This window comes from Myotis davidii, unplaced genomic scaffold (assembly GCF_000327345.1).
Source record: "Myotis davidii unplaced genomic scaffold, ASM32734v1 scaffold993, whole genome shotgun sequence".
NCBI lineage: Eukaryota > Metazoa > Chordata > Mammalia > Chiroptera > Vespertilionidae > Myotis > Myotis davidii.
Window position 1 is genome coordinate 1313523 of NW_006285483.1, and position 6056 is coordinate 1319578.

General features: G+C 40.5%; 1 long non-coding RNA gene across 1 annotated transcript in view; it reads right to left on the minus strand.

Moving 5' to 3' along the window:
- LOC107181905 overlaps positions 1–6056 on the minus strand; it is a 16965-nt gene that overhangs the window by 627 nt on the left and 10282 nt on the right. The window lies entirely within an intron of this gene.

Genomic DNA, 6056 nt, shown 5'->3' on the forward strand with positions numbered 1-6056 from the left:
AGCAGGAACAGCAATCAACCAGTAATGCCAGGCCAATGAAGGGGGAGCCTGGGCTTAACAATCAATTACCCTCATGCCACTGGTACTGACTGAGTCACAAGCCTCTGAGATTCACGTTGTACTTCCACAAAAAGTGGGTATCTTCTCATCCCATCAATGAAAACAGAAAGTCTTCCCTAAAAGGTTTAAACACAGCCTCCAAGGAATGGCGAAGAGCAGCCACAAGAGTGGCACAGTTCACCCACTCCTCTGTTACCTTCACGGCTGACTTCATGCTCACTGACTCTCAACTGGCTTAGGGTGGTGGTCCTGTTTTCCCAAGGTTTTATGATTGAGCCTCTGCCACCACAAGTAGCTATGAACACAATGATGAAGGGAATGTGAATTTAAGCATTCCAAGGTGCTTAGAGACTGCACATCATAGGACCCAGATGAGGTCTCCTGATAACCCAGAGTTCCTAAAGTGGCCCTGATATTGTACCCTACCATAGAGTGAGCAGTGTACATTCTGAATAAGGTCACGTGAGCAAAATGATTATCATAATCATTCTCAAGGAGGTACAGCTATAAGTCAAGTCTGACCTGCTTAAGTACGAGTTTGGTAAGAAAGTGGAAAGAGATTATGCTAAAGCAGGATTTAGGTAGAAAGGGAATGTTGGGGGCAGATAAAACTGTTACCCTGCCTTTTTTCATAAAAGGCTGAAACCATTCTATTTTGTTGTGGTGAAATGTGCCTGTTTCTAAATAATTCTGTTTTCTTAGTTCTCTGATAAAAACCATATACTAATTGTAGTTTTCTTTTACTTCAAGTATTGTCCAAAAAATAATGATTCTCAAAACTGTACCAACAGAGGAATGTATCTTGTCATAAACCCTGAATTAATATTCAAGCAAGTCTGGAAAAGATGGAACAGAAATAAAGCATGATTTATGGTAGTTTTCAAGGAAGCCCTAGAGACCCTTTAGGCATCCTAAAGTCCATGGAGCCTTGAAAATACAGCAGGTGAAGACAACAGAGCACTGGGGCTTGCACTTGAATAAATGAGTATATGATTTGCACACTTCCACTGATTCACATCACCTCCAGTTTATCCTGCAACCTGTGGTTCAGTCTGACCATGAAATAGGAAAAACAAAACAAACAAACAAACAAAAACTTGTTCCTTCCCAAGACCATGAGGGAGGATGGTAAGAAGCATTCTATACTTAGAAGCTCTTGGTCTAGAATTGATGCCTACATTCATCCCCACCCTCCCAGCCTCATCCACCACAGATGTCCTTTAATCCAGAAACATGAGATTTATCAGGAGATGAAATCTGGGGCAAAGTCTACACCCATTAATGCTTCTGCAAGAGTGAAATGTGAATAACATTTATAGTGACTTTCTTTAAAGAAATTCACAGATGGGATCAAAATCATTTATTTTTGCTTTAGGAACAACTTGTTCCCCTGACAAAGCAAGGCCCCTCTGAGGATTGTCTGACTCCCTAATTGGTAATCATTTAGAATCCCCATACTCTCTTAACAGAGGAGATCTCTGAAAACTAAGAAATGGACGAGAGAAACAGCAGAAGGGAGGGGAGCTTGGGATGGGCTCCTCAGTCTGCAGATCACTTCACAGCAGGACACAATTCTCCCTGTCACCACTATAGAGTAGGCTATAGTCTCAACTTCATAAAACACTCTTTGTGTGGCATGCCAATAATTCCTCTGGGAAGTGACTAGTTGGCAAGATTTTTATTTCAAGTTTTTTTTCATTAAGTTACCACCCTTTGTTTTTCAATTATTAAAGTACGTTATCATTACAACAATATTTAGAAAATGCTGGAAAATCTAAAAGTAAAAATATTATAACTAATCCTTCCTCCACTGTTAATACTTTGATGTACCTCTTTATAGATATTACACACACACACACACACACACACACACACACACATAATCCTTATACATAAAAAGATACGTTACACAAATAAGATCATACTCTTTATACCATTTTAAAGTTGCCATCTCTTTTTTGGTTAGCATATTACTGCTATATTCCAGTCAAGTCTTAGAAAGGACTAGAAGTCATTCCACCTTTTCTAAGGGCCTAAATCACCCCAATAATTTTTTTTTAATCCTCACCAGAGGATATGTTTTTCATTGATTCTGGAGAGAGTGGAATGGAGAGGGAGAGGGAGAGGGAGGGAGAGAGAGAGAGAAAGAGAGAAACATCAATGTGAAAAAGATACATACATCTACGAGTTGCTTCCTGGACATGCCCTGACTGGGGACTGAACCCAAAACCTGGGTATGTGCCCTGACCAGGAATTGAACCCACAACCCTAACCAACTAAGCCACACCAGCCAGGGCACCACAATACTTTTTGATAGATGCAATGATTACGGTAGGAAGTTGCTTAGGGCAGAGAAGGCAGATTAACAGAAACTTCCAATTTAAACTTTTGAAGGTATTGCTGAATGACATTAATAGTTGTATGTGTATGTGTGTTAAAGCATGACTTACTCAGTATAAACTTAAAATATACAATTTTATGTTTTGCCATTTCTTCATTTTTTAGATACACCCGTGTTCTCAAAAAATCAACATGACCCAGGACCAGGCCATTAGGGTCCCTTCTTTTCTGTACACCTAGGCTAGTGCAAAAGGCTACTAATCACAAAGGGACTTAAAAGGTGGCTCTAGCCCTAATTGTCCTTCCCCTTCTCCCATCTTGGTTTTGAGCCGCTTTAAGCATCCTCCAGCAGATTCTGACCTCGAGCACTTTTCCTATGTGTACATCCAGAACTAGCCATTTTCCAAGGAAGACTTGCCATATGTACTTATGGCGAGGGGCTAGGAACCCCCCCTTTTTTTTTGTCCTGCACAGGTTGACAGTCTTATGGCTCCTCCTCCCCTCACACTCTGATCCTCCACACCTCCTCTCCCACTCTCAGAAAGGTTTTCATTTTAGAGTTCATACAATGGCCCCCATGTTGCCTTGAGTTGCCATTTATCTTTTTATATACTAGTATACTTCCTAGTTTGTATCCTTGGAGGTTGTAGTGTATTTTCTACATCTACATTTGTATACTTCTATATTACTCTGTAGCCAACAAAGCACTATGCTCATAGTAGACATTCAGAAAATGTTGGTAACATCATACTACTAAATGGATACCTGAGGATATCATACCTGATTTTCTAGGAGAAAATGAAGTAACTTTTATTTTACATCAAAGCGGCTATTGGTTAACCAGATGGGTGCAAATCAATGAAAGGCCATCCTGTAATTGTTGGTAACACTTGAATTCATTTCTCTAGGCTTACATGCTTTTCTCTCTCAGATATTTTAAATGTTTTATTTTTAATTTTAATCCTCACCTGAGGATATGTTTTATTGACTTTAGAGAGGAAGGGGGAGACAGAGAGACAGAGACACACCAATCAGTTGCCTCCTGCACGCACTGACTAGGGATCGAACTTGCAAACTTTTGGTGTACGAAATGATGCTTCAGCCAACTGAACCACCCAGCTTGGGCTTCTCTCATATTTCCTTATCTCATCTTTCTCTTCTTGCTCTGTATTCTAACACCTTCCCTTTCCTTCTTTTTCTTTCCCTTATTCAGTGACCGGACTTGCCAGTCACCCAATACTAAAAATTTCCACTCCCAGAGAATTTAGATCCATGTCTATACTTAAGTTTCAGCCCCCAACGCCTTTTTTCTTCTACCTAACCCTGCTCACGTGCTACAGTGTAACATCTAATGCACTTTGAGCTGTTATTTACCAACTTTCACCCAACTCTTGTGAATTTGCGCCACCCAGTGGCTGAAGTTGCCAACTTCATCCTCTGAAAAAAGCAGTGGGCAAAAATAACAAATGGGAAAGAAGTTATATGTGCCCTAAATGATGGCTATAAGTGCCCCAATTCACAACAGCCGAATTTGGTCCTATTTTAAGTTATTTTCTAAAACTTAAAATAGGATGGGAAAGATATGTTCAGAGGTATAGTGTCATGGTCTCCCCCAAATAAGATGATATCCAGAAGACTCTTTTAGCATTTCTTCAGATCACTACTGCTCCCTACTGCTCCAAAAATGAATAAATAGTGCAGACTACAGGGTAAAGTCCTAATTGCCCTCTAGAAGAATCAAACATTGAACAGAAGAGACACTGACTTTGAAGACATAAGCTATACGACACAATAATACCATACAGCAATTTAACTTATTTATTCTACAATAAATTTCCTTAGACACGTTTATATCTAGGACATATGCCAAGGAGTAGAATTCATGGTTCAACTTTGCTAAATGCATATTGTTTTCTAATGCCCCAGCGGTACACAGAGTCTCTATTAATAATTTCACACTCTAACTTGGAAATCTTAGACTAAAATTTTTGCCAATCTTTTGGCTATAAAGTATGTAGTATATTGTTGTTGTTCTTATGTGCATTTTCATGCTTACTAGCGAAGTTGAGCATCTTTCCATATATGTATTTGCTTCAGGTTTTCTCTTGCTTGCTTATAACCTCTCCCTTTTTTTCTACTGGGCGATTATTTCTTGTTGTTTTTTAATTGAGCTGTACAGTCTTGTATTCCTGACTATACAGTAGTAGGGCCTATGAATCTGTGGGTTCTACATCCACAGATTCAACCAACTGTGGATAGAAAATGTATTTTTTTTAATGTTACGTTGTTGCTGACATGTATCATGTTGTTAGTTCTGCTTTGTGGGATTTTTAGACATACCTGTCAATAGCTTTTTAAATGCAGCCATAGAAGGCAATATGAAAATAGATTCTTGGAGGCAATGGGACTCGCAGAGCTTCAGAGCCTGACAGTTGCTTATTTATGGGTATATCTGCATATCAAGGAATATTACATTAGAAACACACTGTAGACTGCAACATGTTTCACAAAGGATTAGTATTCAGGAATATAGTAGTCTCCTTTATCCATGTAAGATGTGTTCCAAGACTCCCCAGTGGATGCCTGAAACCGAAGATAGTACCAAATCCTATATATACACTATGTTTTCTCCTATACATGCATACTTATGACAGAGTTTAATTTATAGATTAGGTACAGTAAGAGATTAACAACAATAACTAGTAATAAAATAGAACAATGATAACAATACACTGTAATAAAAGTTATGTGAGCCTTAACCGGTTTGGCTCAGTGGATAGAGCGTCGACCTGCGGACTGAGGGGTCCCAGGTTCAATTCCAGTAGGGGGTGTGCAGGAGGCGCTGATTGATGTTTCTCTCTCATCGATGTTTCTAACTCTCTATCCTCTCTGTAAAAAATCAATAAAATATATTTTTTTAAAAAAGTTATGTGAATGTGATGTCTCTCTCCTCCCCACCCCAACCTGGGATAAGCTGGACAAATGGATGATTCATGTCCCAAGAGGGACAGAGGAAATAGGGCAAGCTTTCATTATGGCATGCAATTTAAAACGTGAAGTGTTGGAGGAACCAAGATGGTGGCATAGGTAAACACCTGAAATTGCTGCCTCGCACAACCATTTCAAAAACACAACTAAAAGACAAAATGGACATCATCCAGAACCACAGGAAGGCTGGCTGAGTGGAAATTCTACAACTAGAAGGAAAGAGAAAAGCACACTGAGACTCAGGAGGTGCGGAAGTAAAGTGCAGAGGTACAGTGACACACGTGCAAAGGGCTGGCAACTGAGGACACAGTTGTCTTTTTCAATTGGGAGGGAGACACAAGCTCCCGACTGCTCTTAACGCCAGTTCCAGGCAAGTCTCTGGGGACCCAGACTCATACGGGGAGAAACTCGACTGTCTGGCAGCAGGTAGAACTCGAGGGTGGCTTTCTCTCAGAGGTGCTTGCAGTGATTTCCGAGGGACACTGAGACCCGGGACCTTTTAGGGCAGGACTGAGGATCAGCCATAGCTGTTTGCTCCGCCCTGTTGATTCCCTGAGACCCCGCCCCACCCAAGCTGTATGCAGAGGCTTTTGCATATGAAGCCCTGGCCCTTTGCAATCTAAAATTACCTAACAAACTGCAGCTGGGTCAGGGAGACCCAGCCACTC